At 45.5% G+C, this 24,164-nt stretch overlaps 1 long non-coding RNA gene across 2 annotated transcripts; it reads right to left on the bottom strand.

Moving 5' to 3' along the window:
• Window positions 1-406: 406 nt before the first annotated feature.
• On the bottom strand, window positions 407-23,868 carry LOC134933654 (uncharacterized). Of its 2 annotated transcripts, none has more exons than XR_010179748.1 (4): window positions 23,522-23,868; window positions 19,635-19,845; window positions 2,068-2,218; window positions 407-894 (listed from the first exon to the last, which is right to left on the bottom strand). It is a non-coding gene; the product is annotated as an uncharacterized LOC134933654 (long non-coding RNA). The 2 variants fall into 2 exon arrangements; XR_010179749.1 differs by having other exon boundaries at window positions 19,723-19,845; window positions 23,522-23,866.
• Between the last annotated feature and the right edge of the window lie 296 nt (window positions 23,869-24,164).

Genomic DNA, 24,164 nt, shown 5'->3' with positions numbered 1-24,164 from the left:
GGAGGTGCTTGGTACCCTGATACATAAGACATCTTTTGTCTGGTGGGTGTCTTGTATCTCACACGTAAAATGACAATGTGATGATCAATTTTTATTAGATGAATTTCGGGATCCTAGAACATATTAGGGCAGTGGTTCCCAAACTGTGTGCCTAGGCACCCTAGGGTGCCTCAGAACACTTGCAGGGGTGCCTTGGATTGGTGGTCCAGGACCAATCAAAATTATTTCTGGTCAATGTAATAGGCAAAACCAGTGCTGGTGGCTGCCAGTCATAAAATATGTGGACAAACAGAAGCAAATCTTGTTCCTCACCACATAATGGAACCTAAAGATGACATATAAACACAATCTTTGATTTAATATTTATTACAAAATTTTTCGCTAATACATTTTTGACCTAGGGGTGCCATGAATAAAATGCTGATACTCTAGGGTGCCATGATTCCAAAAAGTTTGGGAACCACTGTATTAGGGTATTGTATGGGAGCTACAGTACGGTACAGTACCCTCTGTAGAAGACATATTATCTTCCGGTATTTTATGAATATTCCAGAATTTTTGTCACGTTGCAGAATTTAATAGTTAAATTATTGACAGATTGTGGAACATATTCAATGGGAGTTTCAAAAAGAATTTGTCCCTCTTGGAAGTAGAAGAATTATTGCTGGAAATTGGCAGTCCACGTGAGCTGTATAGAGGAATGTCCCCACCAACGTGAGTCCAGATGGCAACGATGGGGTGTTAAGTATTCATGGTGGAAGCAGTTACATATGGTCGCATTGCAAGGGATTAAGGTGCTATAGATGTTTTGCCGATTTAGCAGCACCAGGGAGTAGCAATTAGCCGGCAATCTGGCATGTAAATGTTCAGCTTGATGAGGACAGAATTTTATTCCTGGAAACACAGAAGGTAAAGTCTTTCATCTGAAGTTACAGTAGACTTACAACAGGACAGGACAGGACAGGACTAAGCAGACGTCAGGATATCTGATCACTTGTATTGTGCTAAAGGGAACAATTAGAATATTGAATTTGAATAAAACCAGCACACTGAAGGTCATATTCAATTAGGTGTGAGAATAGCAAAAATCCCACACCTGCAGGGTTTTTCTCGCAGTTGCGAGATTTATTGCTATTCAGTTGGGAGGGGGGCGGGGGGGTTACTTTTTGAGCGGCAGGGGATTTCTTTTTGTGCAGCCCCAAAGCACAACCAATTTTTCGTACAATCCATATTCTTAGGAAAAATGGTCAGGAATTCCTCTGGACCCCTGTGGAACCTGCCTCCGCCGACCCTAATGACTTAACTATTCATTAATTTCTCACCTTCTCACCTTCTGCAGCGCTGCCTCCTCTGGTTCTCTTCTCCAGCATTGCAGAGAAACAGCTTCCAGGAACCGGCAGGGTATAGGACAGGTACGTACAACCCCAGGCTGCACCCCCCTCTCCTGCAGACTACACTACTTCTCAACCTGTACCCCCTTACCGTACACACTACAGTACACTGCTGCCGGTACCCTGCACTCCTCTCCCCTACACACAATACACTTACCTTCTCTGTCCACTTTTCATCTTCATCGAGTTTTATCACTCACAACTACTTTTATCACTCATTGATAAATGAGCCCCTTTATCTCTCTCCACTTTATCTTTCTCTAAGCTTTGATAAATCTCCTTCTGAGGGAGACATGTATCAAACTTTATAAAGAGTGGACAAGTGTAGTAGTTGCCCATAGCAACTAATCAGCTTCTAGCTAGCAAATCACTTACACTTGATAAATGCTAGATAGATAGAAGCTTATTTGGTTACTTGCTATTGGCAACTTCTGCACTTGTCTCTAGCAGGGTTTGATACATTTCCCCTCTGTTATTGTCACCATCGCTGTAATATAATGTAACACTGACGTCGCTATTTCTGCCTTGCGTTGGTAAAAGTCTCACGCATATTGGTTGTAACGTTCCCTCCATATGTTTCGCGTGTAGCCGTTGCGCTTGACTACACATCACACCAGGCCTGCAAATATACTTTAATACTCATAAATACTTCCGCCCAAGGGCAGACTGGCCTCACCAAATCAAACTGTCCTGCTGAAATCAAGCCCGCTTGGGAGGTATGATGTTGGAGAATTGGGGATTAGTTGGAAAAGACAATAAAGAGAGAGATGGTGGTGGACTTGAATGTTCTACAGATGAAACGTAGAGTTGTTGTATTAGTTTAGAACCTAGAAATAAAGTTACAGAGATTTTACAGGCTGTTGGAGCAGCCGCAACCTTTGTATGCACGATAAGACACACACAAGAGGTTAATACTGAAATACTGTATTTAATTGACATTATATATCAAAAATAAACAATTAAAAATAGTTTATTCTAAAATCTCACCATAGGAATAAGTTATTGTCCAGTTCGTGCTCTGTGTAGGAGTAACGTTTCCAGCCCCTATATAAATCCCACAGATATGCAAACACCAGGCTTTCTTAGGAACAGACTGTGCCCTGATTTAACTGAAACCTGAAATAAACACTGAGGTATAAAACATCTAACAGAAGCCTCACAGATAAAAGAATCCCTTTTCTCTATCGTCCTAAGTGGATGCTGGGGTTCCTGAAAGGACCATGGGGAATAGCGGCTCCGCAGGAGACAGGGCACAAAAAAGTAAAGCTTTACTAGGTCAGGTGGTGTGCACTGGCTCCTCCCCCTATGACCCTCCTCCAGACTCCAGTTAGATTTTGTGCCCGAACGAGAAGGGTGCAATCTAGGTGGCTCTCCTAAAGAGCTGCTTAGAGAAAGTTTAGTTTAGGTTTTTTTCTTTACAGTGAGTCCTGCTGGCAACAGGATCACTGCAACGTGGGACTTAGGGGGAAAGTAGTAAACTCACCTGCATGCAGAGTGGATTTGCTGCTTGGCTACTGGACACCATTAGCTCCAGAGGGATCGAACACAGGCCCAGCCGTGGAGTCCGGTCCCGGAGCCGCGCCGCCGACCCCCTTGCAGATGCTGAAGCGTGAAGAGGTCCGGAAACCGGCGGCTGAAGACTCCTCAGTCTTCATAAGGTAGCGCACAGCACTGCAGCTGTGCGCCATTTTCCTCTCAGCACACTTCACTGGGCAGTCACTGAGGGTGCAGAGCGCTGGGGGGGGGCGCTCTGAGAGGCAAATATAAACCTTATACAAGGCTAAAAATACCTCACATATAGCCCATAGGGGCTATATGGAGATATTTAACCCCTGCCTGACTGGAAAAATAGCGGGAGAAGAACCCGCCGAAAAAGGGGCGGGGCCTATCTCCTCAGCACACGGCGCCATTTTCTGTCACAGCTCCGCTGGTCAGAACGGCTCCCAGGTCTCTCCCCTGCACTGCACTACAGAAACAGGGTAAAACAGAGAGGGGGGGCACATTAATGGCTATATATATATATATATATTAAAGCAGCTATAAGGGAGCACTTAATATAAGGATATCCCTTGTATATATAGCGCTTTGTGGTGTGTGCTGGCAGACTCTCCCTCTGTCTCCCCAAAAGGGCTAGTGGGTCCTGTCTTCATTAGAGCATTCCCTGTGAGTTTGCGGTGTGTGTCGGTACGTGGTGTCGACATGTATGAGGACGATATTGGTGTGGAGGCGGAGCAATTGCCAAATATGCAGATGTCACCCCCCAGGGGGTCGACACCAGAATGGATGCCTTTATTTGTGGAATTACGTGATGGTTTATCTTCCCTTAAACAGTCAGTTGAGGACATGAGGCGGCCGGACAATCAATTAATGCCTGTCCAGGCGCCTCAAACACCGTCAGGGGCTGTAAAACGCCCTTTGCCTCAGTCGGTCGACACAGACCCAGACACGGGCACTGATTCCAGTGACGACGGTAGAAATTCAAACGTATTTTCCAGTAGGGCCACACGTTATATGATTTTGGCAATGAAGGAGACGTTACATTTAGCTGATACTACAGATACCGTAAAACAGGGTATTATGTATGGTGTGAAAAAACTACAAACAGTTTTTCCTGAATCAGAAGAATTAAATGACGTGTGTGATGAAGCGTGGGTTGCTCCTGATAAAAAGTTGATAATTTCAAAAAAGTTATTGGCATTATACCCTTTCCCGCCAGAGGTTAGGGCGCGCTGGGAAACACCCCCTAAGGTGGACAAGGCGCTCACACGCTTATCCAAACAAGTGGCGTTACCCTCTCCTGAGACGGCCGCACTTAAGGATCCATCAGATAGAAAGATGGAAGTTATTCAAAAGAATATATACACACATGCAGGTGTTATACTACGACCAGCTATAGCAACTGCCTGGATGTGCAGTGCTGGAGTAGTTTGGTCAGAATCCCTGATTGAAAATATTGATACCCTAGATAGGGACAATGTTTTACTGTCGTTAGAACAAATAAAGGATGCATTTATCTATATGCGTGATGCACAGAGGGATATTTGCACACTGGCATCTCGGGTGAGTGCTATGTCCATTTCAGCCAGAAGAGCCTTATGGACACGACAGTGGACAGGCGATGCGGATTCAAAACGTCACATGGAGGTTTTGCCGTATAAAGGGGAGGAGTTATTTGGAGTTGGTCTATCAGACTTGGTGGCCACGGCTACTGCCGGGAAATCCACTTTTTTACCTCAAGTCACTCCCCAACAGAGAAAGGCACCGACCTTTCAACCGCAGCCTTTTCGCTCCTACAAAAATAAGAGAGCAAAGGGCTTGTCGTACCTGCCACGAGGCAGAGGAAGAGGGAAGAGACACCAACAGGCAGCTCCTTCCCAGGAACAGAAGCCCTCCCCGGCTCCTGCAAAAACCTCAGCATGACGCTGGGGCCTCTCAAGCGGACTCGGGGACAGTGGGGGGCCGTCTCAAAAATTACAGCGCGCAGTGGGCTCACTCGCAGGTAGACCCCTGGATCCTGCAGATAATATCTCAGGGGTACAGGTTGGAATTAGAGACGGATCCTCCTCATCGTTTCCTGAAGTCTGCCTTACCAACCGTCTCTTCCGAAAGGGAGAGGGTGTTGGAAGCCATTCACAAGCTGTACGCTCAGCAGGTGATAGTCAAAGTACCCCTATTACAACAAGGAAAGGGGTATTATTCCACTCTATTTGTGGTACCGAAGCCGGATGGCTCGGTAAGGCCTATTCTAAATCTGAAGTCCTTGAACCTCTACATAAAAAAGTTCAAGTTCAAGATGGAGTCACTCAGAGCAGTGATAGCGAACCTGGAAGAAGGGGACTTTATGGTATCCTTGGACATCAAGGATGCGTATCTACACGTTCCGATTTACCCCGCACACCAGGGGTACCTCAGGTTCATTGTTCAAAACTGTCACTATCAGTTTCAGACGCTGCCGTTCGGATTGTCCACGGCGCCTCGGGTCTTTACCAAGGTAATGGCCGAGATGATGATTCTTCTTCGAAGAAAAGGCGTATTAGTTATCCCATACTTGGACGATCTCCTAATAAGGGCAAGGTCCAGAGAACAGCTGGAGACAGCTTTAGCACTATCTCAAGAGGTGCTAAGACAACACGGGTGGATTCTGAATATTCCAAAATCCCATTTAATCCCGACAACTCGTCTGCTGTTCCTAGGAATGATTCTGGACACGGTTCAGAAAAAGGTTTTCCTTCCAGAGGAAAAAGCCAAGGAGTTATCCGATCTGGTCAGGAACCTCCTAAAACCAGGAAAAGTGTCAGTACATCAATGCACAAGAGTCCTGGGAAAAATGGTGGCTTCTTACGAAGCAATTCCATTCGGCAGATTCCATGCAAGAATATTCCAAAGGGATCTGTTGGACAAATGGTCAGGGTCGCATCTGCAGATGCACCTGCGAATAACCCTGTCACCAAAGACAAGGGTGTCACTTCTGTGGTGGTTGCAGAAGGCTCACCTATTAGAAGGCCGCAGATTCGGCATTCAGGATTGGATCCTGGTGACCACGGACGCCAGCCTGAGAGGCTGGGGAGCAGTCACACAAGGAAGAAACTTCCAGGGAGTATGGACGAGTCTGGAAAAGTCTCTTCACATAAACATTCTGGAACTAAGAGCAATCTACAATGCTCTAAGCCAGGCGGAACTTCTCCTGCAAGGAAAGCCGGTGTTGATTCAGTCGGACAACATCACGGCGGTCGCCCATGTAAACAGGCAGGGCGGCACAAGAAGCAGGAGTGCAATGGCAGAAGCTGCCAAGATTCTTCGCTGGGCGGAGAATCACGTGATAGCACTGTCAGCAGTGTTCATCCCGGGCGTGGACAACTGGGAAGCAGACTTCCTCAGCAGACACGATCTTCATCCGGGAGAGTGGGGTCTACATCCAGAAGTCTTCAACATGTTAATAGACCGTTGGGAAAGACCAATTGTAGACATGATGGCGTCTCGCCTCAACAAGAAACTGGACAAATATTGCGCCAGGTCAAGAGATCCACAGGCAATAGCTGTGGACGCACTGGTAACTCCTTGGGTGTACCAGTCAGTGTATGTGTTTCCTCCTCTGCCGCTCATACCAAAGGTATTGAAGATCATACGGCAAAGAAGAGTAAGAACAATACTAGTGGTTCCGGATTGGCCGAGAAGGACTTGGTATCCGGAACTTCAAGAGATGCTCACGGACGAACCGTGGCCTCTACCTCTGAGAAGGGACCTGCTACAGCAGGGTCCCTGTCTTTTTCAAGACTTACCGCGGCTGCGTTTGACGGCATGGCGGTTTGAACGCCAGATCCTAAAAGGGAAAGGCATTCCAGAAGAAGTCATTCCTACCTTGATTAAGGCACGGAAGGAAGTCACCGTGAAACATTATCACCGCATTTGGCGAAAATATGTAGCGTGGTGCGAGGATCGGAGGGTTCCGACGGAGGAATTCCAACTGGGTCGTTTCCTACATTTCCTGCAATCAGGATTATCTATGGGTCTCAAATTGGGATCCATTAAGGTTCAAATTTCGGCCCTGTCAATATTCTTCCAAAAAGAATTGGCCTCTGTCCCTGAGGTCCAGACTTTTGTCAAGGGAGTACTGCATATACAGCCTCCTGTGGTGCCTCCGGTGGCACCGTGGGATCTAAATGTAGTTTTAGATTTCCTCAAATCCCATTGGTTTGAACCATTGAAAAAGGTGGATTTGAAATATCTCACATTGAAAGTGACTATGTTACTAGCCCTGGCCTCTGCCAGGAGAGTATCTGAATTGGCGGCTTTATCTTATAAAAGTCCTTATCTAATCTTCCATTCGGATAGGGCAGAACTGCGGACTCGTCCGCATTTTCTCCCTAAAGTGGTATCAGCATTTCATCTGAACCAACCTATTGTGGTGCCTGCGGCCACTAGCGACTTGGAGGACTCCAAGTTGTTGGACGTTGTCAGAGCCTTAAAAATATACATTGCAAGGACGGCTGGAGTCAGAAAATCTGACTCGCTGTTTATATTGTATGCACCCAACAAGTTGGGCGCACCTGCTTCTAAGCAGTCGATTGCTCGTTGGATTTGTAACACAATTCAACTTGCACATTCTGTGGCAGGCCTGCCACAGCCTAAAACTGTAAAAGCCCACTCCACAAGGAAGGTGGGCTCATCTTGGGCGGCTGCCCGAGGGGTCTCGGCATTACAACTCTGCCGAGCAGCTACGTGGTCGGGGGAGAACACGTTTGTAAAATTTTACAAATTTGATACCCTGGCAAAGGAGGACCTGGAGTTCTCTCATTCGGTGCTGCAGAGTCATCCGCACTCTCCCGCCCGTTTGGGAGCTTTGGTATAATCCCCATGGTCCTTTCAGGAACCCCAGCATCCACTTAGGACGATAGAGAAAATAAGAATTTACTTACCGATAATTCTATTTCTCGGAGTCCGTAGTGGATGCTGGGCGCCCATCCCAAGTGCGGATTATCTGCAATACTTGTACATAGTTATTGTTAACTAATTCGGGTTATTGTTAAGGAGCCATCTTTAAGAGGCCCTTTCTGTTGTCATACTGTTAACTGGGTTTAGATCACAAGTTGTACGGTGTGATTGGTGTGGCTGGTATGAGTCTTACCCGGGATTCAAAATGCCTCCCTTATTGTGTATGCTCGTCCGGGCACAGTACCTAACTGGAGTCTGGAGGAGGGTCATAGGGGGAGGAGCCAGTGCACACCACCTGACCTAGTAAAGCTTTACTTTTTTGTGCCCTGTCTCCTGCGGAGCCGCTATTCCCCATGGTCCTTTCAGGAACCCCAGCATCCACTACGGACTCCGAGAAATAGAATTATCGGTAAGTAAATTCTTATTATTTACATCAGGGTGGCCAAGCAAATCAGCATTTACATCTGCTGTAATCCACAATGTTAAAGGTCATTTCAAAGTACCTTTGGAAAAAGTGTCATTACTAGACAAAACGCGCCAGCCAAGCTTAATTGCATGGTGCAAGAGCTGGAGACATACGGTTTACATTGTATTGGGCTGATAGAATAGACTTCAGCAAATACAGTGGAACTTGGTGGTTAAACGGACTCCTCTGATATTACCGGAATCACTTTCCCAGTGATAAGTTTCTCTATGAATGCCTTTAACACTGTAGACACCAGTAGATTGAAACACTAATTGGGTGGACGGCAGATGTAAAAATGCATGCTTTTATCTGTGAGCACTCTATAAGACATTTGTGGGTATAATTACCAATAAGATTGAACAACCGCAAGTGATACATGCTCAGGTGCAGTCTGTATTCATCAATACTCACCTGTCCAGCAATGTGTGGCAATGATTTACTCTCCAGCCTTGTCCTCTTCTGGCTTGCTGATGGCCTAATCACAGCAGAGGACAATGGCCCTCATTCCGAGTTGATCGGTCGCAAGGCGAATTTAGCAGAGTTACACACGCTTAGTCTACGCCTACTGGGAGTGTATCTTAGCATCTTAAAAGTGCGAACGAAGTTTACGCAATATTGCGAACAAAAAAAACTTAGCAGTTTTAGAGTAGCTCCAGACTTACTCTGCCTGTGCGATCAGTTCAGTGCTTGTCGTTCCTGGTTTGACGTCACAAACACTCCCAGCGTTCGCCCAGACACTCCCCCGTTTCTCCGGCCACTCCTGCGTTTTTTCCGGAAACGGTAGCGTTTTCAGCCACACGCCCATAAAACGCCGTGTTTCCGCCCAGTAACACCCATTTCCTGTCAATCACACTACGTTCGCCGGTGCGAACAAAAAGCCGTGAGTAAAAATCCTTTCTTCATAGCAGAATTACTTAGCGCAGTCGCAGTGCGAACATTGCGCATGCGCTCTAAGCTGATTTTCACTGCGATGCGAAAAAAAAGAACGAGCGAACGACTCGGAATGAGGGCCAATGTGTTCTTAACCGAGTCCGTATTTATATTCCCGTGGGACTTATTTCAAGGCTGCAAATAATGTTCCAAGTTACTCCTACATAGCGCACAATGCGGACTCCAAATTCTATCCTGTATGCATGATTGTAAAACATTTTATTGTGCGATTTTCTAGCTATTTTTAGTTGTAAATTATTTTATTTTTAAGATATTGTTTTTGTACTTTTCATGTGTAGTTTACACGTTAACTTAAATATTTTTCTCTCTTGCGTATGTCTTATGCATACTACTTTTTTGAGACCTAGATGAATACAATGGTAAAAAGAAGGGGGGTCCTTTAATTATTTTTTTTTTATCAAACCTACACGTACAGTATAAGATTCAATGAGTTAATATTGCAAACACAAGTTCCTGCCTTATTGGTTAAATACATTTCAGGTAGACTGTATCTGAACTTACCTGCAGCTAAAGGATCTATCTCTGGGTGAAGGATAATAATAATAATAATAATAATAATAATTATTATTATTATTATTATTATTATTATTATTATAATAATAATAATAATATTTATATAATACCTTCCTCCAAAAGAGCTCAAAACACTTTACATTTTCAGGAAAGGAACCATATTACAAAGGAGGCGGCCATCTTTATGGTACTACAGTGGTGACAGTGGATGAATACAATATATGACATATATAAGGTATAAAAGAACAAAATATGAGGTATCAGATACAAGGTACTGTACGATCAGAATCCTCAGTTCCGTGCTTTGCCTATCCCACCCACAAAAGTACCAGACAGGGCAGCCATCTTGGGCGTACTCTGCTGAGTGGGATAAGTAGATCCACCAGCCTGTGCCATCCATCAGCCCTCCTATCTCCCCCCCCTCACTTACACACACACACACACACACACACACACACACACACACACACACACACTGTGCCACATGGTTTTCCCAAGCTTGCGCCTACTAACTGGCCTTATTACTAACTCTAACGTAAGCCAATGCTAATGTTATTTGATCTAGAGATATATCGGATGGAGTCTATTCTAACCATTCAATCAATAATCAACATTTTATCCTAGTTCTAGGATTTCTAATGTGTTATATGCTCCTACAATGAGAACTTTTAACCCTTTCCAGCTTTTCATTTTCTAAGGGATCTGTGGCTGTATGCTCTGTCTATTTTATCTTAATCAGGAGCAGGTGAGGGAAACCTGACTGTATAGCATCAGTCCGGCAGCATTCTGTTTCCTAATAAATCAGAGGGGCATCCTGTGCTGAAGGCTAACATTGCCATCTGATTTATTTCCAAGGAAGAGTGAGCTAAAATATCCATCTCACAAGTAGATAGGTTAGATTTACATATACAAGGAAGTAGGGAATGTATTGCTGTATAAACCCCCCATTAATACAATTTAACAAAAGGATAATTATCCTTTTGTTAAATTGTATTAATGGGGCCTATTTCCCTGTTTTGAAATACTGTATTTGGTGTGGTGACACCTTTAGGGAATTGAGATCTGTTAAAGCTGCCCTGCGCAGTGCGCACATTTCTGGTACCTAATCAAATTTTGTTTATTAGATTTACATATACAGTTGTGTATTCTGTCCACCAGAAAATTGCAGAAAATGTCATAATAATATTCTAGGAAACGTGTTCTTGTCATTTCATGGATATAATAATAAAAAAATAATAAAAAAGTTGCATGCCCCTTTAAAAAGTCTTGCAAGTGTCATGTCTGGTAATGCTTAGCATTATACAAGTACTATGCTTTGTGTTATATTCATCTATGCAACCAGCTGTAATGGTCACATGCCAGGACAAATCGCTTTAATAATAAGAATTTACTTACCGATAATTCTATTTCTCGGAGTCCGTAGTGGATGCTGGGGTTCCTGAAAGGACCAAGGGTGCAATCTAGGTGGCTCTCCTAAAGAGCTGCTTAGAGAAAGTTTAGTTTAGGTTTTTTTCTTTACAGTGAGTCCTGCTGGCAACAGGATCACTGCAACGTGGGACTTAGGGGGAAAGTAGTAAACTCACCTGCATGCAGAGTGGATTTGCTGCTTGGCTACTGGACACCATTAGCTCCAGAGGGATCGAACACAGGCCCAGCCGTGGAGTCCGGTCCCGGAGCCGCGCCGCCGACCCCCTTGCAGATGCTGAAGCGTGAAGAGGTCCGGAAACCGGCGGCTGAAGACTCCTCAGTCTTCATAAGGTAGCGCACAGCACTGCAGCTGTGCGCCATTTTCCTCTCAGCACACTTCACTGGGCAGTCACTGAGGGTGCAGAGCGCTGGGGGGGGGCGCTCTGAGAGGCAAATATAAACCTTATACAAGGCTAAAAATACCTCACATATAGCCCATAGGGGCTATATGGAGATATTTAACCCCTGCCTGACTGGAAAAATAGCGGGAGAAGAACCCGCCGAAAAAGGGGCGGGGCCTATCTCCTCAGCACACGGCGCCATTTTCTGTCACAGCTCCGCTGGTCAGAACGGCTCCCAGGTCTCTCCCCTGCACTGCACAGAGAGGGGGGGCACATTAATGGCTATATATATATATATTAAAGCAGCTATAAGGGAGCACTTAATATAAGGATATCCCTTGTATATATAGCGCTTTGTGGTGTGTGCTGGCAGACTCTCCCTCTGTCTCCCCAAAAGGGCTAGTGGGTCCTGTCTTCATTAGAGCATTCCCTGTGAGTTTGCGGTGTGTGTCGGTACGTGGTGTCGACATGTATGAGGACGATATTGGTGTGGAGGCGGAGCAATTGCCAAATATGCAGATGTCACCCCCCAGGGGGTCGACACCAGAATGGATGCCTTTATTTGTGGAATTACGTGATGGTTTATCTTCCCTTAAACAGTCAGTTGAGGACATGAGGCGGCCGGACAATCAATTAATGCCTGTCCAGGCGCCTCAAACACCGTCAGGGGCTGTAAAACGCCCTTTGCCTCAGTCGGTCGACACAGACCCAGACACGGGCACTGATTCCAGTGACGACGGTAGAAATTCAAACGTATTTTCCAGTAGGGCCACACGTTATATGATTTTGGCAATGAAGGAGACGTTACATTTAGCTGATACTACAGATACCGTAAAACAGGGTATTATGTATGGTGTGAAAAAACTACAAACAGTTTTTCCTGAATCAGAAGAATTAAATGACGTGTGTGATGAAGCGTGGGTTGCTCCTGATAAAAAGTTGATAATTTCAAAAAAGTTATTGGCATTATACCCTTTCCCGCCAGAGGTTAGGGCGCGCTGGGAAACACCCCCTAAGGTGGACAAGGCGCTCACACGCTTATCCAAACAAGTGGCGTTACCCTCTCCTGAGACGGCCGCACTTAAGGATCCATCAGATAGAAAGATGGAAGTTATTCAAAAGAATATATACACACATGCAGGTGTTATACTACGACCAGCTATAGCAACTGCCTGGATGTGCAGTGCTGGAGTAGTTTGGTCAGAATCCCTGATTGAAAATATTGATACCCTAGATAGGGACAATGTTTTACTGTCGTTAGAACAAATAAAGGATGCATTTATCTATATGCGTGATGCACAGAGGGATATTTGCACACTGGCATCTCGGGTGAGTGCTATGTCCATTTCAGCCAGAAGAGCCTTATGGACACGACAGTGGACAGGCGATGCGGATTCAAAACGTCACATGGAGGTTTTGCCGTATAAAGGGGAGGAGTTATTTGGAGTTGGTCTATCAGACTTGGTGGCCACGGCTACTGCCGGGAAATCCACTTTTTTACCTCAAGTCACTCCCCAACAGAGAAAGGCACCGACCTTTCAACCGCAGCCTTTTCGCTCCTACAAAAATAAGAGAGCAAAGGGCTTGTCGTACCTGCCACGAGGCAGAGGAAGAGGGAAGAGACACCAACAGGCAGCTCCTTCCCAGGAACAGAAGCCCTCCCCGGCTCCTGCAAAAACCTCAGCATGACGCTGGGGCCTCTCAAGCGGACTCGGGGACAGTGGGGGGCCGTCTCAAAAATTACAGCGCGCAGTGGGCTCACTCGCAGGTAGACCCCTGGATCCTGCAGATAATATCTCAGGGGTACAGGTTGGAATTAGAGACGGATCCTCCTCATCGTTTCCTGAAGTCTGCCTTACCAACCGTCTCTTCCGAAAGGGAGAGGGTGTTGGAAGCCATTCACAAGCTGTACGCTCAGCAGGTGATAGTCAAAGTACCCCTATTACAACAAGGAAAGGGGTATTATTCCACTCTATTTGTGGTACCGAAGCCGGATGGCTCGGTAAGGCCTATTCTAAATCTGAAGTCCTTGAACCTCTACATAAAAAAGTTCAAGTTCAAGATGGAGTCACTCAGAGCAGTGATAGCGAACCTGGAAGAAGGGGACTTTATGGTATCCTTGGACATCAAGGATGCGTATCTACACGTTCCGATTTACCCCGCACACCAGGGGTACCTCAGGTTCATTGTTCAAAACTGTCACTATCAGTTTCAGACGCTGCCGTTCGGATTGTCCACGGCGCCTCGGGTCTTTACCAAGGTAATGGCCGAGATGATGATTCTTCTTCGAAGAAAAGGCGTATTAGTTATCCCATACTTGGACGATCTCCTAATAAGGGCAAGGTCCAGAGAACAGCTGGAGACAGCTTTAGCACTATCTCAAGAGGTGCTAAGACAACACGGGTGGATTCTGAATATTCCAAAATCCCATTTAATCCCGACAACTCGTCTGCTGTTCCTAGGAATGATTCTGGACACGGTTCAGAAAAAGGTTTTCCTTCCAGAGGAAAAAGCCAAGGAGTTATCCGATCTGGTCAGGAACCTCCTAAAACCAGGAAAAGTGTCAGTACATCAATGCACAAGAGTCCTGGGAAAAATGGTGGCTTCTTACGAAGCAATTCCATTCGGCAGATTCCATGCAAGAATATTCCAAAGGGATCTGTTGGACAAATGGTCAGGGTCGCATCTGCAGATGCACCTGCGAATAACCCTGTCACCAAAGACAAGGGTGTCACTTCTGTGGTGGTTGCAGAAGGCTCACCTATTAGAAGGCCGCAGATTCGGCATTCAGGATTGGATCCTGGTGACCACGGACGCCAGCCTGAGAGGCTGGGGAGCAGTCACACAAGGAAGAAACTTCCAGGGAGTATGGACGAGTCTGGAAAAGTCTCTTCACATAAACATTCTGGAACTAAGAGCAATCTACAATGCTCTAAGCCAGGCGGAACTTCTCCTGCAAGGAAAGCCGGTGTTGATTCAGTCGGACAACATCACGGCGGTCGCCCATGTAAACAGGCAGGGCGGCACAAGAAGCAGGAGTGCAATGGCAGAAGCTGCCAAGATTCTTCGCTGGGCGGAGAATCACGTGATAGCACTGTCAGCAGTGTTCATCCCGGGCGTGGACAACTGGGAAGCAGACTTCCTCAGCAGACACGATCTTCATCCGGGAGAGTGGGGTCTACATCCAGAAGTCTTCAACATGTTAATAGACCGTTGGGAAAGACCAATTGTAGACATGATGGCGTCTCGCCTCAACAAGAAACTGGACAAATATTGCGCCAGGTCAAGAGATCCACAGGCAATAGCTGTGGACGCACTGGTAACTCCTTGGGTGTACCAGTCAGTGTATGTGTTTCCTCCTCTGCCGCTCATACCAAAGGTATTGAAGATCATACGGCAAAGAAGAGTAAGAACAATACTAGTGGTTCCGGATTGGCCGAGAAGGACTTGGTATCCGGAACTTCAAGAGATGCTCACGGACGAACCGTGGCCTCTACCTCTGAGAAGGGACCTGCTACAGCAGGGTCCCTGTCTTTTTCAAGACTTACCGCGGCTGCGTTTGACGGCATGGCGGTTTGAACGCCAGATCCTAAAAGGGAAAGGCATTCCAGAAGAAGTCATTCCTACCTTGATTAAGGCACGGAAGGAAGTCACCGTGAAACATTATCACCGCATTTGGCGAAAATATGTAGCGTGGTGCGAGGATCGGAGGGTTCCGACGGAGGAATTCCAACTGGGTCGTTTCCTACATTTCCTGCAATCAGGATTATCTATGGGTCTCAAATTGGGATCCATTAAGGTTCAAATTTCGGCCCTGTCAATATTCTTCCAAAAAGAATTGGCCTCTGTCCCTGAGGTCCAGACTTTTGTCAAGGGAGTACTGCATATACAGCCTCCTGTGGTGCCTCCGGTGGCACCGTGGGATCTAAATGTAGTTTTAGATTTCCTCAAATCCCATTGGTTTGAACCATTGAAAAAGGTGGATTTGAAATATCTCACATTGAAAGTGACTATGTTACTAGCCCTGGCCTCTGCCAGGAGAGTATCTGAATTGGCGGCTTTATCTTATAAAAGTCCTTATCTAATCTTCCATTCGGATAGGGCAGAACTGCGGACTCGTCCGCATTTTCTCCCTAAAGTGGTATCAGCATTTCATCTGAACCAACCTATTGTGGTGCCTGCGGCCACTAGCGACTTGGAGGACTCCAAGTTGTTGGACGTTGTCAGAGCCTTAAAAATATACATTGCAAGGACGGCTGGAGTCAGAAAATCTGACTCGCTGTTTATATTGTATGCACCCAACAAGTTGGGCGCACCTGCTTCTAAGCAGTCGATTGCTCGTTGGATTTGTAACACAATTCAACTTGCACATTCTGTGGCAGGCCTGCCACAGCCTAAAACTGTAAAAGCCCACTCCACAAGGAAGGTGGGCTCATCTTGGGCGGCTGCCCGAGGGGTCTCGGCATTACAACTCTGCCGAGCAGCTACGTGGTCGGGGGAGAACACGTTTGTAAAATTTTACAAATTTGATACCCTGGCAAAGGAGGACCTGGAGTTCTCTCATTCGGTGCTGCAGAGTCATCCGCACTCTCCCGCCCGTTTGGGAGCTTTGGTATAATCCCCATGGTCCTTTCAGGAACCCCAGCATCCACTTAGGACGATAGAGAAAATAAGAATTTACTTACCGATAATTCTATTTCTCGGAGTCCGTAGTGGATGCTGGGCGCCCATCCCAAGTGCGGATTATCTGCAATACTTGTACATAGTTATTGTTAACTAATTCGGGTTATTGTTAAGGAGCCATCTTTAAGAGGCCCTTTCTGTTGTCATACTGTTAACTGGGTTTAGATCACAAGTTGTACGGTGTGATTGGTGTGGCTGGTATGAGTCTTACCCGGGATTCAAAATGCCTCCCTTATTGTGTATGCTCGTCCGGGCACAGTACCTAACTGGAGTCTGGAGGAGGGTCATAGGGGGAGGAGCCAGTGCACACCACCTGACCTAGTAAAGCTTTACTTTTTTGTGCCCTGTCTCCTGCGGAGCCGCTATTCCCCATGGTCCTTTCAGGAACCCCAGCATCCACTACGGACTCCGAGAAATAGAATTATCGGTAAGTAAATTCTTATTATTTACATCAGGGTGGCCAAGCAAATCAGCATTTACATCTGCTGTAATCCACAATGTTAAAGGTCATTTCAAAGTACCTTTGGAAAAAGTGTCATTACTAGACAAAACGCGCCAGCCAAGCTTAATTGCATGGTGCAAGAGCTGGAGACATACGGTTTACATTGTATTGGGCTGATAGAATAGACTTCAGCAAATACAGTGGAACTTGGTGGTTAAACGGACTCCTCTGATATTACCGGAATCACTTTCCCAGTGATAAGTTTCTATATGAATGCCTTTAACACTGTAGACACCAGTAGATTGAAACACTAATTGGGTGGACGGCAGATGTAAAAATGCATGCTTTTATCTGTGAGCACTCTATAAGACATTTGTGGGTATAATTACCAATAAGATTGAACAACCGCAAGTGATACATGCTCAGGTGCAGTCTGTATTCATCAATACTCACCTGTCCAGCAATGTGTGGCAATGATTTACTCTCCAGCCTTGTCCTCTTCTGGCTTGCTGATGGCCTAATCACAGCAGAGGACAATGGCCCTCATTCCGAGTTGATCGGTCGCAAGGCGAATTTAGCAGAGTTACACACGCTTAGTCTACGCCTACTGGGAGTGTATCTTAGCATCTTAAAAGTGCGAACGAAGTTTACGCAATATTGCGAACAAAAAAAACTTAGCAGTTTTAGAGTAGCTCCAGACTTACTCTGCCTGTGCGATCAGTTCAGTGCTTGTCGTTCCTGGTTTGACGTCACAAACACTCCCAGCGTTCGCCCAGACACTCCCCCGTTTCTCCGGCCACTCCTGCGTTTTTTCCGGAAACGGTAGCGTTTTCAGCCACACGCCCATAAAACGCCGTGTTTCCGCCCAGTAACACCCATTTCCTGTCAATCACACTACGTTCGCCGGTGCGAACAAAAAGCCGTGAGTAAAAATCCTTTCTTCATAGCAGAATTACTTAGCGCAGTCGCAGTGCGAACATTGCGCATGCGCTCTAAGCTGATTTTCACTGCGATGCGAAAAAAAAGAACGAGCGAACGACTCGGAATGAGGGCCAATGTGTTCTTAACCGAGTCCGTATTTATATTCCCGTGGGACTTATTTCAAGGCTGCAAATAATGTTCCAAGTTACTCCTACATAGCGCACAATGCGGACTCCAAATTCTATCCTGTATGCATGATTGTAAAACATTTTATTGTGCGATTTTCTAGCTATTTTTAGTTGTAAATTATTTTATTTTTAAGATATTGTTTTTGTACTTTTCATGTGTAGTTTACACGTTAACTTAAATATTTTTCTCTCTTGCGTATGTCTTATGCATACTACTTTTTTGAGACCTAGATGAATACAATGGTAAAAAGAAGGGGGGTCCTTTAATTATTTTTTTTTTATCAAACCTACACGTACAGTATAAGATTCAATGAGTTAATATTGCAAACACAAGTTCCTGCCTTATTGGTTAAATACATTTCAGGTAGACTGTATCTGAACTTACCTGCAGCTAAAGGATCTATCTCTGGGTGAAGGATAATAATAATAATAATAATAATAATAATAATAATTATTATTATTATTATTATTATTATTATTATTATAATAATAATAATAATATTTATATAATACCTTCCTCCAAAAGAGCTCAAAACACTTTACATTTTCAGGAAAGGAACCATATTACAAAGGAGGCGGCCATCTTTATGGTACTACAGTGGTGACAGTGGATGAATACAATATATGACATATATAAGGTATAAAAGAACAAAATATGAGGTATCAGATACAAGGTACTGTACGATCAGAATCCTCAGTTCCGTGCTTTGCCTATCCCACCCACAAAAGTACCAGACAGGGCAGCCATCTTGGGCGTACTCTGCTGAGTGGGATAAGTAGATCCACCAGCCTGTGCCATCCATCAGCCCTCCTATCTCCCCCCCCTCACTTACACACACACACACACACACACACACACACACACACACACACACACACACTGTGCCACATGGTTTTCCCAAGCTTGCGCCTACTAACTGGCCTTATTACTAACTCTAACGTAAGCCAATGCTAATGTTATTTGATCTAGAGATATATCGGATGGAGTCTATTCTAACCATTCAATCAATAATCAACATTTTATCCTAGTTCTAGGATTTCTAATGTGTTATATGCTCCTACAATGAGAACTTTTAACCCTTTCCAGCTTTTCATTTTCTAAGGGATCTGTGGCTGTATGCTCTGTCTATTTTATCTTAATCAGGAGCAGGTGAGGGAAACCTGACTGTATAGCATCAGTCCGGCAGCATTCTGTTTCCTAATAAATCAGAGGGGCATCCTGTGCTGAAGGCTAACATTGCCATCTGATTTATTTCCAAGGAAGAGTGAGCTAAAATATCCATCTCACAAGTAGATAGGTTAGATTTACATATACAAGGAAGTAGGGAATGTATTGCTGTATAAACCCCCCATTAATACAATTTAACAAAAGGATAATTATCCTTTTGTTAAATTGTATTAATGGGGCCTATTTCCCTGTTTTGAAATACTGTATTTGGTGTGGTGACACCTTTAGGGAATTGAGATCTGTTAAAGCTGCCCTGCGCAGTGCGCACATTTCTGGTACCTAATCAAATTTTGTTTATTAGATTTACATATACAGTTGTGTATTCTGTCCACCAGAAAATTGCAGAAAATGTCATAATAATATTCTAGGAAACGTGTTCTTGTCATTTCATGGATATAATAATAAAAAAATAATAAAAAAGTTGCATGCCCCTTTAAAAAGTCTTGCAAGTGTCATGTCTGGTAATGCTTAGCATTATACAAGTACTATGCTTTGTGTTATATTCATCTATGCAACCAGCTGTAATGGTCACATGCCAGGACAAATCGCTTTAATAAGTAGGTACGGGAGGCAATTGTAACGTTGAGCTAAAATATCCGTGCTATAGAGACCTGTACTATATGTGAGCTTTCATCTCTCTCAGCCTCTCACATCACATAATCTCCTCTGCGCTCTCCTAACACCAGCTCCAGGCTATACCATTAGGAGGGAGATGACAAAATGGGAACGACACCATCCCTTAGTGTTTTTTCAGCATCTCTGGCACAAGATCCTTTTACTTTCACAGAGCGGAATTCAGTTTTCTTCACTACATTCTTTATTCTGTGTGAATTAGAGAGAAGCAATTAATGCAATTTACTTTTAACTCATTGCACACAGGGTCTCAACAATGCACTGTTGGTACAGTAGACAATCCTTGAGATATGCAGTTCACTGATAAAAAAAATAAATCTATTAATATTTCTCTAACGTCCTAGTGGATGCTGGGGACTCCGTAAGGACCATGGGGATAGACGGGCTCCACAGGAGACATGGGCACTTTAAGAAAGAATTTAGGTTCTGGTGTGCTCTGGCTCCTCCCTCTATGCCCCTCCTCCAGACCTCAGTTTGATACTGTGCCCAGAGCGAGCTGGGTGCTTCTCAGTGAGCTCTCCTGAGTTTGCTGAGAGAAAGTATTTTGTTAGGTTTTTTATTTTCAGGGAGCTCTGCTGGCAACAGACTCCCTGCATCGTGGGACAGAGGGGAGAGAAGCAGCCCTACTCTCTGAAGCTAGGTCCTGCTTCTTAGGCTACTGGACACCACTAGCTCCAGAGGGATCGTACGCAGGATCTCACCCTCGCCGTCCGATCCCAGAGCCACGCCGCCGTCCCCCTCGCAGAGCCGGAAGACAGAAGCCTGGTGAGTATGAGAAGCAAGAAGACTTCGAAATCGGCGGCAGAAGACTCCGTTCTTCACTGAGGTAACGCACAGCACTGCAGCTGTGCGCCATTGTTCCCACACACCTCACATACTCCGGTCACTGTAAGGGTGCAGGGCGCAGGGGGGGGCGCCCTGGGCAGCATTTGGACCTCCTTTTGGCAAAAGTAAACATATATACAGTTGGGCACTGTATATATGTATGAGCCCCCGCCAAGAAAATGTATATTTAAGCAGGACAGAAGCCCGCCGTCGAGGGGGCGCGGCTTCTTCCTCAGCACTCACCAGCACCATGTTTTTTCTCCACAGCACCGCTGAGAGGAATCTCCCCGGTCTCTCCCCTGCTTATACCACGGTAGAAGAGAGGGTTTTAAAGGAGAGGGGGGGGGGACATAATTCGGCGCAGATAATAACAGCTCTACTGGGTAAACATTAAATTGCTGTGTTTTTTCCTGGGTCATATAGCGCTGGGGTGTGTGCTGGCATACTCTCTCTCTGTCTCTCCAAAGGGCCTTGTGGGGGAATTATCTTCAGATGAGCATTCCCTGAGTGTGTGGTGTGTCGGTACGTGTGTGTCGACATGTCTGAGGTAAAAGGCTCTCCTAAGGAGGTGATGGAGCAAATGTGTGTGTGTGTGGTGTCTCCGTCGACAACGCGACACCTGATTGCAGGGCCAGCTCCAGGCCTACTAGTACCCTGAGCGAGAACATGTTCCAGGAAAAGTGGGCGTGGCCTCTGGAAAAGTGGGCGTGGCCTCGTAACTTTAAATATATTTCTCTAACGTCCTAGTGGATGCTGGGGACTCCGTCAGGACCATGGGGAATAGCGGCTCCGCAGGAGACAGGGCACAAAAGCAAGCTTTTAGGATCACATGGTGTGTACTGGCTCCTCCCCCTATGACCCTCCTCCAAGCCTCAGTTAGGTTTTTGTGCCCGGCCGAGAAGGGTGCAATCTAGGTGGCTCTCTTAAAGAGTTACTTAGAAAAAGTTTTTAGGTTCTTTATTTTCAGTGAGTCCTGCTGGCAACAGGCTCACTGCATCGAGGGACTTAGGGGAGAGATTTTCAACTCACCTGCGTGCAGGATGGATTGGATTCTTAGGCTACTGGACATAGCTCCAGAGGGAGTCGGAACACAGGGCTCGCCCTGGGGTTCGTCCCGGAGCCGCGCCGCCGACCCCCCTTGCAGACGCTGAAGATGAAGAGGTCCGGAACCAGGCGGCAGAAGACTCTCAGTCTTCATCAGGTAGCGCACAGCACTGCAGCTGTGCGCCATTGTTGTCAGCACACTTCACACAGCGGTCACGGAGGGTGCAGGGCGCTGGAGGGGGGCGCCCTGGGCAGCAATGTATAATACCTGTATGGCGAAAAATACATCACATATAGCCCTTGAGGCTATATGGATGTATTTAACCCCTGCCAGATATCTAAAACTCCGGAGAAGAAGCCCGCCGAAAAGGGGGCGGGGCCTATTCTCCTCAGCACACAGCGCCATTTTCCCTCACAGAAAGGCTGGTGGGAAGGCTCCCATGCTCTCCCCTGCACTGCACTACAGAAACAGGGTTAAAACAGAGAGGGGGGGCACTGATTTGGCGATATGTATATATATTAAAATGCTATAAGGGAGGAACACTTATATAAAGGTTGTCCCTGGATAATTATAGCGTTTTGGTGTGTGCTGGCAAACTCTCCCTCTGTCTCCCCAAAGGGCTAGTGGGTCCTGTCCTCTATCAGAGCATTCCCTATGTGTGTGTGACACCCTAAAGTAGGTTTCACTGAAGTCAACTCTGGTTTAATGTGTTACTTTATCTTTTCTGGTGTTCCTTACCTGGACCTAGTGTCTGTAGCTTCTAACAGGCATAAGTTTCACCAGCAACTCACAATATAGTTCAGGGTATATTGCACACAGACATTAATTACACAATTTCTCTATATGAATTTTTATTCTACTGAAACACTGCTATAAGTTTTTCTCAGCTGTAGAAATTTGAGATTATCTCATATACTGGCAATTTAGATTAACCTCAATGTCTATGCTAGTCACATACCATTTTCATGCAAAGAACAATAAAGCACAAGAAACAATATCCACATTTGACAATCCTTACACACTAATATAAAGTTTTAAGCAATCACTTGAAGATACTCTTATAATTGGGGCCCCGTAAAAACCTTTAGTTTTGTAGCTAGCTACATTGAGTATAGTGCACCTTTCTAGGAAAGTTATATCCTGAGAATAGTTAATACAAGTCTTGGATGAAGGTAGCAATGGATGGATTACAACAAATGAAGTGTAGCTGGTTCTGTCCAACCAGGCAGTTTTGTAACTTCTAATATGATGCAGCACGCTATTTTTAGGCAACTGTGAGTCTATTTTGCTAGTCTGGATGTAATATTAACTGATTGTACTGTAAGTGCTATTTTCTTAAAGGAGGCTCTCTGCGATATCCACATGACTGTGTCAGGCAATAAGTAGGTTTACAACTGTGCCACTTGATCCTGTCTCATCCTTAAACGCAATATAGGCAGCTAAGGTGTCTCTGTCCCTGTTATGAGCAGTCTCTTTATCTCTGCAAGGGCTTGCGATGAGTAGTTGGTGAAACAGGGCTACTGACTTGTACTCCAAAAAGGTTACTGTACTCAATTGTTACATGTACACTGTCTGACTGAGAGCAGTACATCAGCTGCAGGCCCCTGTGATATTGAGTCCTGAATCCTTTAAGCTGTCTGTGTAACTAAGACAGTATTGTTCCTTACTGCACTACAAAGTTCTGGCTGTGTGCTGAGAAAACTGCAGCACGTGACTGTCTGCTTCTGCGCAGAGGTGCTTACTGCTATTTGATGGCTCTTATCAGTCTCATAAAGGGTGTTATTACTATAGAAACTGGCTAATTTACTGTATAAAACTGTGATCTCTAGTATACCAGGGTATTTCAGCAGGGAGTTTGTGACAGTCAATTAGATCATTCAGCAATTACTGAGACTGCTACTATAGAGTGTGAGAATGTATAATCTACATACAATGGGGCTCCTGGATCTCACTAGAAATGGCTATTTTGCCTCAGGGCTGACGTAGTCTGCTCACCACTCCATAGACACTCTCTTTGTCAGCTGCTGGACTCTGATTTATTGAAGATCAGGTAAGGAGTCTCCTTTGGTCACCATGTACACCACCAAATCAGCTCAGCACCTTCTGCTCCTAGGTCCTGTTCCACTCTGCTCATCCTCCTAAGATGGCCGCCGCCCAACTGCCAACAGACTCGGCACACGGCTGTTAACTGTCCAAGCGCATGACAGCTATAGCATAGAAAATGTTCTTAACCCTTTCCTTGCTGAAGTCTCAAAGCATTTAGCCAGGCTGTATTTTGTAGAGGGGGAAAAAGGGCGCAGAAATAAGTTAAATGTCCGTGGCAACTCTGTTGGGGTGTCACATGTGTGCTGTATGTCGGTACGTGTGTGTCGACATGTATGAGGAAAATATTGGTGAGGAGGCGGAGCAAATTGCCTGTAATGGTGATGTCACTCTCTAGGGAGTCGACACCGGAATGGATGGCTTATTTATGGAAATTACGTGACAATGTCAACACGCTGCAAGCCGGTTGACGACATGAGAGGGCCGGCGAACAAATTAGTATCTGTCCAGGCGTCTCAAACACCGTCAGGGGCTGTAAAATGCCCATTTACCTCAGTCGGTCGACACAGACCCAGACACGGACACTGATTTCAGT

Source organism: Pseudophryne corroboree, chromosome 6 (assembly GCF_028390025.1).
Source record: "Pseudophryne corroboree isolate aPseCor3 chromosome 6, aPseCor3.hap2, whole genome shotgun sequence".
Taxonomy (NCBI): Eukaryota; Metazoa; Chordata; class Amphibia; order Anura; family Myobatrachidae; genus Pseudophryne; species Pseudophryne corroboree.
This window is presented reverse-complemented; position numbering and strand designations above follow the sequence as displayed.